Below are 13041 nucleotides of genomic sequence, written 5' to 3'. Positions count from 1 at the left end.
CAGATTCAGCGAACATGGACCATGTAGTACCATAGTATTTACTGTTGAAAAATATCCACATATAAGTGGACCAGTGCAATTCAAACCCACAGTATTCAAAGGTCAACTGTTTATCTGCAATTCTCTCCTTTCCCCTATGACCAAGATGGTCTTTGCTCTAATTATAAACACATTTGATTAAGATTAGGAATAGATGATTCCACAAATTGAGATGAACAAATTATCACTATACCAGTATGTGAGACATTGTCCTATTCTTATTCCTTTAACTAATAGACAAATCCTTGAAGTGCTAGTTACTCCCTCTACCTTTGAGGTAGTCCAGAACCATGATTAAACACATGGAAAAATCCATGTAATCTAACATCTGATAATCCTGCTAGTTTAGATCACTGACCCATGTGTAAAATGAAAATAAGGTCTATGGACTTAGCTTTATGTACAAATTATTTCAAAGTTAGAGATTTGGGGTGTGGCTTTTTGTAATGCAGTGAACCCTCATAACTCTTGTATGATGTATCTATATAAATGCTGCCAGCTTGGACTAACAGGGACAGAGACAGTATAAAATAGACAGTATAAAAGAGAGTCCACTGGATCTCGAAACTCTACTGGTAGGAGGAAGGCAGAGAAAATTACTCAGCTGCAAACTTGTCCTACCTTTCATTAAAAAGGAAGGATAACTCATAGTGTAGAACCAAGAGCCCAGACAGTGGAGCTGAATGCCATGGAGAATTATTTCCAGGCCATGAGACCTAACCAACATTTTCCTAGCGGACTTGGAATTGCTATGAACCAGCGACTGCTTTGAGCTACCATTCCCCCCATTTTTGAACAGAAATGTCTATAGCTGTTGTAGTGAACAGACTCAAAGATGGTCCCATGATCCCTAACTCCTGGGTATTTTTACCTTTTTGTAAACTCGACCCTAGAGTGTGAGCAGAACTTGTCACGATCAACAGAATATGAAAAATTTATGGGATATCACTCCTGTGATTAAGTTATATTTTAAAAACTCTATATTGCTAGTAGATTATCTCTTGCTCTTCATCTGGCTTTGAAGAAGCAGCCTGTCCTGTTTTGAGCTGCCTATGTAGAGGGCCATGTAATAGGGAACAGTGGGCAGTCTCTAGGAGCTGTGGGTGACCTCCTGCTGTTAACCAGCAAGAAGTAAGTCCTAAGGTCATATAGCTGCAAAGAAATGAATTCTGCCAGTAGCTGACTGAGCTTGGTAGCAGATCCCTCCCTAGTTGAGCTACCAGATGAGAACTCAGCCCTGGTCAATACCTTGTTAGCAGCCTTGAAGAGGGTCCCACTAAGCCATACTTGGACTCCTCACCTGCAGAGGCTGAAATAATAAATGTGTGTTCTTTTAAGTAGCTAAGTTGTGGTAATGTGTTATACAGCAATAGAAAGCTAACATAAACAGTTATTCTATGCCTGTCTTGCTATTGGATGTTGGGTGTATGTGGGGCAGATAATTTGTCTTTTTAGTTTCACAGGTCCACACACCCAGAGGAGCTATACTTTGGCTACCTCATCTGCACCTGAACCCAATTTAGATAAAAAGATTCAGGATTCTGAGCTGATGATAAAAGACTTTTAAGAGCCTTGGGAGTAGATAAGTGCATTTTCCAAGTGGGAGGGATGTGAATCACTAAATCAGTCTACACTCAAGGGTTGTGAATACCAGAAACAAGAATTACTGGAGGCCATCTTGAGGGCCAGCTACCATACAATCTTTGACTTTTAACAAGGCAAAGATGCCCACTCTTGTCATTTCTATTCAACATAGTACTGAAAGTTCTAGCCAGAGCAATTAGGCAAGAAAAAGAAATAAAAGACATCTAAATCAAAGAGGAAGACTTAACACTGTCACTGTTTGCACATGATATGATCTGTTTTTAAATTGATTTTTTAGTTGAAGTAGAGTTGATTTACATTGCTGTGCCAATCTCTGCTGTACAGAAAAGTGACTCAGTTTTACATGCATATATACATTCTCTTTTTATATTATTTTCCATTATGGTTTATCCCAGGAGATTGGATATAGTTCCCTGTCATGGGGGTCTACCCAATGATCATGTGGTAGTCATAGCTTTAAGGTCAGTGGAATGCTTATTCTGTTCCCTGATAAAAGTCCCTTCACACCTCTTGCTGGCAAGAAGGATTTAGAAGAGCCAAATTTGTGGGCATGGAAACATATTTCTCCTACTGGGTCTCTGAGACTGATGGTGAGAGGTGCACTCCTACTTGTATGCCTTGATTCTTAATTTTCAGGGATGGTTCAAGATATAATGACTTTTTGTTTGAAGCATATAATACATCTTAAAGGATAGCACAAGAAATGTACAAGCTGTTATGCCCAATCTAATCCCTTAATCATACCTCTATGAGATTATTAAAAATTTTAATCAGGTGGCAGGGTTTTTTTTAACTAATGGAAGAACCAGTGGACTCTGTATTCATGACCGTATTGTTGAACTTCCTTCACCAGAAAGTGAGTGGCTTATTAGAGGCAATGTTATGTGAGAGCTCATGAAAATAAAGCAGACACTCTGTGAGCTCTTGGGTAGGGTTTCTAGCCCCTCACTGCTGGTTGGGCTGAGGTCTCTTTCATGTGTCTTTTTAACCTAGGCCAGGCTGAGGGCAGCTTCCCTACAGAGTCTTCCTCTCATGGCAATGGCAGAGTGCAAGAAGGAAAGCTCAGCTGTGCAAGCACATTTTCATCCTCTGCTAGTTTCATGTTTGATAACATCCCATTGGCCAGGCTAATCCCATAGCTGTGCCACAAGTCAAGGGGCAGAATAAATGAATCTACCACAATCTGTTTTCTTGTTCATAAATATTGGTACCCCTCCCAGCTGCTAAATACAGTTACCCCCATTTAATACTCCCCAAACTCTTGGTTAATCATGGCATCAGGGTCACCAGGAATTTATGATCCAGATGTTGCTCCTCTTGATCTGGAGAATCATGAACTAAAAAATTGTGTGACCCACATATACTCAATACACAGTGGGTGAAACAGGGGCAGGAAAGACCCAAGAAACATCCCCATTTGAAAAGGGAAAAATAGGAACACAAATTAACTAGTTCATAGTATTTTTGATATCCCTCTGAACAAAACTTGTCAGGACCCTTTCCCTAGGATAAGGATGTGGCTTGTTTAGTCTGTGATTTTATTTCCTGGAAGTGGCTTCCAAGTCTTTTATTCTCCATGGCTCTTATTAGCTCAGATTTCTAAAGCTATTTTCTAGTGTCCTCATCTATCATTTCTGAAGAAAGCATTGTAGAATATGCCTTTTTTGTGGCTAGGCAACTTTCTCAACCTCCTTCTTGACTACAGAAAGTTGTAGACTGAAAGGTCTTTTTACATTTCAAACAGTCAATAACATTTAGTCCATGTTGGCAGTGTTTTAATAAATACAGATTTCTCAAGAATTTTGTACTTTTTCAATATATTTGAGTTACATTGACTCATACAATTCTGTTTGGGGACATAATTCTCCTCCTAGAGTCAATTATGTATTTATTAGACACGTCATGATTTTGTGAGATCTTGCCTAAATCATTCTAGAAATTCTTTCATCGAGCTGAGAGAATCAACAAGGCTCCAATCTAATTCTATCACAAGTCTTAACAAAGGGTACTACTCTGAAAGTATGTCTGTCTGGAAACTCCTGGATTTGGTGCAGTTGTGTTATAAAGGATATTATAACAAAGCCTTTATTTGTTGGAAAATAGTTAAAATTTTCAATGCTGCAGTTTATGGGTTTCAGTAGCCTCCCTAAGACAGTTTGCAAAGTAGCCAATTCTTTTCTAAGCATATCTCATTCTTATAGTACCTTATCAAATGTGCTAGTAGCAACCACCCGTTCTTTAAAAAATTTCCATTGATTTCTCCTTCTAGTTATACTTACTCATTGTGCACATATTTTGTAGGCAACAGTTTTAAATGTTGCTGCCACATAACATAGGTTACCATTTTTTGAGCCTCATATGACAGTTTAATCAGCATTTTTTCCCACAGTTTATTTACTGCCCATTGTCACATTATAAAACTAATATTAGGAATCTATTTTTAGGAATCTTATGTCTATCACTATCCAACAAGACACCACAAAATTCAGTACCTTAAAATAGCAATTGTTTATTTTTGCTTATTTGTCTGTGAGTTGGCTGGGGGTCAGCTGATTTAGGCTGGGCTGAGTTGGGCAGCTGTGCATCAAGCTCTGTGTGTCTGGCTGGGCTTGGGTTTGGTTCTGTTCCACATGTGTTCATTCTTTTGCTCTGGCTGAAGTGGCAGAAGCAACATAGAAAAACCTCTTCTCAGGGTGATGGCAGAAGCGAAAGAGAACAAGTCCAACTGCATAATAACATTTCAAGTCTCTGCTTGTATCATGCTGGCTAATATCCCACTTGCCAAAGCAAGTCTTATGGCAAAGGCAACTATACTTTGCTATGGAGGTGAGAAAAGGAAGTGGTAAATCTCTTTGAATGATAACCTAATCTACCACAGAATATGAGCTGCCAAGTATGTCCATCTTGACTGTGTACTCATGGACTGGGGAAATAACAAGTGAGTTCAGGGATCCATTGGTCACATTGTGAGATAAATCTGGACCAGGACTTCATTTTCCAGTTGTCTTCTGCACACCCCCATTCTAAGAAGGGTGGGTGATTTGAGTTTTTTTAGTACCAGTGTTTGTTCATACACTATATCCCACATCCCCTAAATGATTTGGATATTCTTTTCTCTACAGTGTACAGTTACTCTGATAAATGGCCATAGTCCTTTGGGAAAGAATTGGGACAATCATTACTATATCTACTTGCAGTGGCATTGCAAAATCTTTCCTCAGGAGGTCCTACCCTCCCTTTTAATTGGTGGACTTTGGATCTGGAACAGGCTCAAGACTGAAAATTGAGCAACAGATCATGATTCTCTATTGCTGCTCTGACTGACATCATCTGCTTTCTGCTCACCCACTTTTGATCTTTATCTGTTATGTATATTAACAACGCCCTCACTGGCTACCCAGCCATCTCACCCTTGGGAACTCCATGGTCTCAGCCATCACCACACATCCCTATGGGTCAGAACTTCCTAGTTGCCGTTTAGGACTTTTTTTTTTTCAAGCTCATATGTAATTGCACCCACCTGGCCTCTGACAGTTAAGTGTTATCTCCTGACCTCTATTATTCTGTAATCCTATCATAGTCACTGACACTAGAAAGCCTATTTCCATAAAAGTTTCCCTTAGGTTTCAACCTTGGCCCACAGGGAAGAGCCACTATTGAGCTTCTCAGTGATGCCGGTGGCCCCCTCACATTGCTCATTGTAGTAAAGAGAATATCTTCTGAGCCTTTCTAGTCAATACAGTCACCTGATGTTTTCTATATCCCTATATAATATATACATTCTAGCATGCCTGATCTTTGAGCCTCTATTATTTTTTTCTCCATGTTCTGCCAAGGCAGTTTTAGCCTCTCCACTTTATTAACTACTGGGCATTTTTTATCAAGTTTAAAGGAACTGTCCCACCTGCCTATTAGGACTGGCTCCAAAGTGTTCTTGACAAGTCATTAATTCCCGAGTCGTAGAAGAGTGACTTCCTGTCAGTAAATGTTCCCTATCCTGCCTGATAGTCTGTCTCCACTGGTCCAGCACCTTCAAGATACAATCCCTAGCATGTCCTCCCAGTTTGTGTCAAATACATTATCCATATCCTGCAGCTTTTTTGGTAATAGTCTCTTTCCTCCCATAGCAGAGATAGGACTTCCACAATTGGTCCATGATGCAACTTAGCTTATATTTATTGGTCTATAAATAAACCAATATTTATTTATTGGTCTAGATCTAGAAGAAATGAGAAGGTATGAAAGATCTTAAGGTAAGCATCATCTTGTTTAGCATCTGCTTTAGGTGAGGATTTTGCATGGCTTCAGACAAGTGGAGGCTATTATCCTCTAGCAAGAAGTCGGTTGTAGGCCATTTCTACTAGTCCTGGGGGTTCATGGGAAGCTGAGTTTTCTAGGTTCATAAATGCATCCTCTCAGGTGTTCCCATTCCTATCATCAGAGTACAAATTCTCCCCTATCAGGATCCTGCTTCCAGTACAGAGACTTGCTAGTGTTGTGATTTCAGCCTACTTTGTAATTATACTACTCTTGTAATTATACTACTCTTGTAATCAGGCCTTGCTTCTGATTTTCAGCAGTCTACCATCAGCTATGGGAGATGAAAGTCACTTCATTGCTTTTAAAAAGGTCTTCTGGCTTACATATGGTGCCTGAATTAATAGGCAACTGACATGAGCCCGCTGTTCTTCTTTTAGCCCTTTGATTCACTTAATAATCAATCAACCACCTAGACCTTGTAATTACCACTGACCCCACATCTGAAATGCTGGCGTTATTTGTAAAAGCAAGTGCATCCACTTTCACTTTCCTTCCCAATTCACTGCAAGTGAGGGTCTCAGGAACCCGTATCCTATAACAATCCAGGGTTTATCACCACCCCACCTACCGCCAGCATCAGGATCCTTTTTGCCAACCAGAGAGTTGTCAAATTCTAGAATTCCATCCCGAAGTTCTGCTTCCCAGGACAAAGTCTATCTTAGTTTGGATTTCTTCCACAATAAGATCCTGAGACAACAATTTGAGTGCTAGTAGCTTATTTTGGATGCAATTCCAGGAAAGTTCAGTAGTGAGTGGGGAAATGAGACAAGAAAGGTAAGACAGCTGGTAAAAGGTGCATTATCAAGCCAGTTTCCACAGTAGGCAACTGGTTCTAAATCACACTGGGGAACTCGGGAGCCCCTGTAAAAACACATGCCTCAGATTCATCTGACTCTGCTGAGAAAGCTATGGTATTTAGAAACCAACTCTTCCTATCATTGGGGAAGGGTTTATCCAGGAGGACAAACTGGGTATTTCTGGGCTTCTGCATAGGTGGGAAAAGTTAGCTCCAACCCCAGACAGCCCTCCAACAAAAACATGTAGATGTTGGCAGAAGTTGGATGGCATGGACTGAAATATAAGATCCAGGGTATATGGGCGGGGCACTGGTGTAATTTGTGATAACCTCTAATGCTAGCATGGCTCTCTAAGCCGTCATCTCTCACTGAATTCTTGCAATTGCTTCCTACTCGGTGCTCCAGCTTCCACTTTTATCTCTCTTCAAAATACTCTCAGCACAGCAGTGAGAGGGAGGCTGATAAAACAAGTCAAATGCATCTATCCCCCGCTCAGAACCCTGCTGGCTTCCCATCTTACACCAGGTAAAAGCAGAATTCTTGTCATGAGATTGGAGGTCTCACAAGGTTTACTCCAACCTCTCAGACTTCCTTCCCTGTCACTTCCTCACCTTTACATTTCGACTCAATAAACCAGTTTCCTCACTCTGTAAACATAAAAAGCAGGCACTGTGTTAGGCCTTTGCAGTTGCTACACCCTCTGCCTGGAAAACTATTAGCCTAGATAGCGGCATGACTCTTTCCTTCTCTCTGATCTTGACCCCAACATCCCCTCAGTGGGTCTTTTGAACTCATAACAACCTCCTCAATCTCTATTTCTTTCCCTTATTTTTATCCCTCATTCTTATCACATTAATATTCTATTATTTTCTCTATTCCTTTTTTTTTAAATGAAGTAGAGTTGATTTACAATATTGTGTTAGTTTCAGGTGTACTTCAAAGAGATTCAGTTATATATAGTATATATATATATTTTTTCAGATTATTTTCTATTATAGGTTATTACAAGATACTAAATATGGTTCCCTGTGCTATACAGTAAATCCTTGTTGTTTGTCTATTGTATGTATAGTAGTGTGTATCTGTTAATTCCAAATTCCTAATTTATCCATGCTGCTTTCCCCTTTGGCAACCATAAGTTTGTTTTCTATGTCTAAGAGTGTTTCTGTTTTGTATATAGATTCATTTGTATTATTTTTTGATTCCACATGTAAGTGATATCATATAATATTTGTCTTTCTCTGTCTCACTTCACTAGGTATAATACTCTCTAGGTCCATCCATGTTGCTGCAAATGGCAATACTTCATTCTTTCTTATGGCTGAGTCATATTCTATTGTATACATTGACCACATCTTCTTAAGCCACTTGGGTTGCTTCCATTTCTTGGCTGTTATAAATAGTACTGCTATGAACATTAGGGTGCATGTGTCTTTTTGAATTTGCGTTTTCATCTTTTCTAGATATATACCCAGGAGTAGGAGTGCAAGATCACATGGAGCTCTATTTTTAGTTTTTTTAGGAACCTCCATACTGTTCTCCATAGTGGCTGTACAAATTTACATTCCCACTAATAGTGTAGGAGGGTTCCCTTTTCTTCACACCCTCTTCAGCATTTATTATTTGTAGACTCTTTGATGATGGACATTCTAACAGGTGTGAGGTGATATAACTCATTGTGATTTTGATTTCTGCTTCTCTAATAATTAGTGATGTTGAGCATCTTTTCATGTTCCTGTGGCCATCTGTATGTCTTCTTTGGAGAAATGTCTATTTAGGTCTTCTGCCCATTTTTTGATTGGGTTGTTTGTTTTTTCGATATTGAGTTGTATGAGCTGTTTGTATATTTTAGATATTAACCCGTCGGTCACATCATTTGCAAATATTTTCTCCCATTCCATAGGTTGTCTTTTGTTTTGCTGATGGTTTCCTTTGCTGTGCAAAAGCTTTTCATTTTGATTAGGTCCCATTTGTTTATTTTTGGTTTTATTTCTTTTGCCTTGAGAGACTGATCTCAGAAAATATTGCTACAATCTACTATCTGAGAATGTTTTGCCTATATTTTCTTCTAGGAGTTTTACTGTGTCATATATTATATTTAGGTCTTTAAACAATTTTGAGTTTATTTTTGTATATGGTGTGAGGCAGTGTTCTAATTTCACTGATTTACATGTAGCTGTCCAGCTTTCCCAACACTACTTGTTGAAGAAACTGTCTTCTCCATTGTACATTCTTGCCTCCTTTGTCATAGATTAACTGACCTTAGGTGTGTGGGTTTGTTTCTGGGCTCTCTATTCTGTTCCATTGATCTATATTTCTGTTTTTGTGCCAATACCAGACAATTTTGACTACTATATCTTTGTAGCATAGTCTGAAGTCTGGAAGCATTATGCTTCCAGCTTTGTTCTTTTTCCTTAGTGTTGATTTAGCAATTCTGGGTCTTTTGTGGTTCCATATAAATTTCAGGATTATTTGTTTTAGTTCTGTGAAAAATGTCACTGGTATTTTGATAGGGATTGCATTAAATCTATATATTGTTTTGGATAGTATGGCCATTTTAACAATATTAATTCCTCCAATCCAAGAGCATAGGCTGTCTTTCAATTTCTTTGAATCATCTTCAATTTCCTTTATCAGTGTTTTACAGTTTTCAGTGTGTAGGTCTTTCACCTCCTTGGTTAAGTTTATTCCTATATATTTTATTTTTTTGATGCAATTTTAAATAAGATTGCTTTTTTACTTTCTGATATTTCATTGTATGCAATAGATTTCTGTATATTAATCTTGTAGCCTACTACCTTGCTGAATTCATTTATTACTTCTAATCGTTTTCGCATGGAGACTTTAGTGTTCTCTATATAGAATATCATGTCATCTGCAAATAGTGACAGTTTTCCTCTTCCTTTTCAATTTGGATAACTTTAATTTCTTTTTCATGTTGATTGCTGTGGCTAGGACTTCCAATACTATGTTGAATAGAAGTGGTGATAGTGGGCATCCTTGTCTTGTCCCTGAATTTAGTGGGAAGGCTTTTAGCTTTTCACCATTGAGTATTTTGTTGGCTGTTTGTCATAAATGGCTTTTATTATGTTGAGATATGGTACCTCTATACCCATTTTGGTAAGAGTTTTTATAAAGAGATGTTGAATTTTGTCAAGTGCTTTTTCTGTATCTCTTGTAATGATCATGTGGTTGTTGTCTTTCCTTTTGTTAATGTGGTATATCACATTGATTGATTTGTATATGTTGAACCATCCTTGTGACCCCAGAATGAATCCACCTTGATCATGGTGTATGATCCTTTTTATGTATTGCTGGATTCAGTTTGCTCATATTCTGTTGAGGATTTTTGCGTCTATATTCATCAAAGATATTGGCCTGTAATTTTCTTCTTCTGTAGTGTCTACCTGGTTTGTGTATTAGGGTGATGGTGGCTTCATAGAATGAATTTGGGAGTGTTCCCTCCTCTTCAATCTTTTGGATGAGTTTGAGGATAGGTATACATTCTTCTTTGTATGTTTGGTAGAATTCCCCAGTGACGTCATCCAGTCCTGGACTTTTGTTTGCAGGGAGTTTTTTTGTTTGTTTTTGTTTTTTGGGGTTTTTTTTTTTTTTTTTAATTACAGACTCTATTTCACTTCTAGTGATTAGTCTGTTCAAATTACCTGTTTCTTCTTAACTCAGTTTTGGCAGGCTGTATGTTTCTAAAAACTTGTCCATTTCTTCTAGGTTGTCCAATTTGTTGGCGTCTTTTCACAGTATTCTTATGATTTTTTTTTGTATTTCTGTGATATTGGTTGTTATTTCTCTTCTTTAGTTTCTTATTTTGTTTGGATCCTTTCTCTTTTCTTCCTGGTGAGCCTGGCTAGAGGTTTGTCTTTTGTTTATCTTTTCAAAAAACCAGCTCTTGGTTTTATTGATCTGTTCTATTGTTTTTTATCTCTATATTATTTATTTCCTCTCTGATCTTTATTATTTCCTTCCTTCTGCTGACTTTCGGTTTTTTTCATTCTTCTTTTTCGAATTCTTTTAGGTGGTAGGTTAAGTTGTTTATTTGAGCTTTTTTTTTGTTTCTTGAGGAAGGCCTGTATCACTATGAACTTCCCTCTTAGAATGTCTATTGCTGCATCCCATAGATTTTATAAGGATGTGTTTTCATCTTCATTTGTCTCGAGATCTTTTCTGATTTCTTCTTTGATTTCATCATTGACCCACTGGTTTTTCAGTAGCATGTTGTTTAGTCTCCATGTGTTCGTTCTTTTCCTGTTTTTCTTTCTCTGATTGATTTCTAGTTTCATGCCTTTGTTGTCAGAAAAGATGCTTGAAATAATTTCTATCCAATTTGTTGAGGCTTGTTTTGTGACCTTGTATGTGGTCTATCCTAGAGAATGTTCCATGAGTGCTTGAAAATAATGTATATTCTGGTTCTTCTTCTTCTTCTTTTTTTAATATAGTGTCCTGCTGTAGGTATCAATTAAGTTCAACTGGTCTGTTGTGTCACTTAGGACCTCTCTTGCCTTATTGATTTTCTGTGTGGAAGATCTGTTCATTGATGTCAGTGCAGTGTTAAAATCTATTATTATTGTGTTCCTGTCCATTTCTCCCTTTATGTCTCAGTGTTTGTTTTATACATTTAGGTGCTCCTATATTGGGTGTATATATATTAATGAATATAATATCCTCTTCTTGTGTTGATCCCTTTATCATTATATAATGCCCTTCTTTGTCTTTCATTATAGACTTTGTTTTAAAGTCTATTTTGTCTGATTGCTACCCCCACTTTTTTGTTTTTTCCATTTGCATGAAATATCTTTTTCCAACCTCTCACCTTCAGTGTGTGGGTCTTCTGCCCTAAAGTGAGCCTCTTGTGGGCAGCACACTGTATGGTCTTGTTTATATATCCAACCTGCTGCTCTGTGTCTTTTGATTGGAGCATCTAGTCCATTGACATTTAAAGTAATAATTAGTAGGAATGTACTCATTGCCATTTTGAACTTCATTTCCCAGTTACTTTTGTAGTTCTTCTTTGTTCATTTCTTCTTTTTTTTTTTTTGTGATTTGATTTTCTTTTGTATGCTTGAATTCCTTTCGTACGCTTGAATTCCTTTCTTTTTGGTTCTTGTGAATCTATTGTATGTTTTTGATTTGTGGTTACCCTGGTTTTCAAGTATGTTGACCCATAACTATATCTACTTGCTTTAAATTGAAGGTCATACAAGTTCAAACACATTCTAAAAGATCTACATTTTTATACTCCCCTCCCCCACATTTTGTGATTTTGATGTCCTATTTTACATCTTCATGTTTGTCCTTTTGTTAATTGAATTATAATTACTTTTATAAGAACTTTTAAATTGTTTTTTAATCTATGTACTGGCTTATTTAAGTGAACTTCAATCCTTTTATATATTTGCCTTTTCTATTGTAATTTCCCCCTTTCCTAAAGATTCTTGCTTCTTTTCTTTTTAGAGAAGACCTTTCAATATTTCTTTCAGGGCAGGTTTAGAATTTCTAAATTCTTTTAGTTTTTGTTTATCTGAGAAATTCTTTATTGCTCTTTCTTTTCTAAATAATAATCTTACTGGGTAGAGTATCCTAGGTTGCAGGTTTTCCCCTTTCACGACTTTGAACATATCATGACACTTCCTTCTGGCCTGCAAAGTTTCTACAGAGAAATCAGCTGGTAGCCTTATGGGGGGGGTCCCCTTGTAACTGACTCTTTGTTTTTCTCTTGCTGCCCGTAGAATCCTCTGTTTAATTTTTGCCATTTTAATTATGATATATCTTGGTGTGGGTCTATTTGGGTTGATCTTGTTTGGGACCCTCTATGCTTCCTGTACTGGACATATTTTTCCTTCTTTAGGTTTGAGAAGTTTTCAGCCATAATTTCTTCAGATGCATTTTTGATCACTTTCTCCATTGTGTTCATCCCAGACCTAGTGCTAGGCTGTGGCATGGAGTAGGCTGGGAGTGGTGGCCAGGGCACTGTGGCTATAGGAAGTGAGGTGGCTGTGCTGCCACCTGGGTTGCCTCTTGCCTCTGTGGCGGAACCCTCCCAGGGCCCGTCCTGCCCAGATAAAGCTACAAGCTGCAGTGCGGAGTGGGCAGAGCCAGAGCGTTCCTGCTGGAAAACAAACCCCAAATACTCCTGCCCAGGGCCTGTCCACCTGTGATTCAGTGCCCAGCCACTGTGCATCTCTGTGGCACTGCCTGGTGTGCATGCCATCAATGTCTGCCGTAGCCGGACCCTCCCCCTGCCCTGTGTGCACTGACAGTGAGC

The 13041-nt window shown here is 38.2% G+C and overlaps 2 long non-coding RNA genes across 2 annotated transcripts in view; one reads left to right on the top strand and one right to left on the bottom strand.

Moving 5' to 3' along the window:
- The window catches only part of LOC309632784, an 807477-nt gene that overhangs the window by 256829 nt on the left and 537607 nt on the right, over positions 1–13041 (bottom strand). The gene's annotated exons all lie outside the window — the stretch shown is intronic.
- The window catches only part of LOC309632781, a 119204-nt gene that overhangs the window by 89051 nt on the left and 17112 nt on the right, over positions 1–13041 (top strand). The gene's annotated exons all lie outside the window — the stretch shown is intronic.

Source organism: Balaenoptera borealis (genome assembly GCF_965194805.1).
Source record: "Balaenoptera borealis genome assembly, chromosome: 8".
NCBI lineage: Eukaryota > Metazoa > Chordata > Mammalia > Artiodactyla > Balaenopteridae > Balaenoptera > Balaenoptera borealis.
This window is presented reverse-complemented; position numbering and strand designations above follow the sequence as displayed.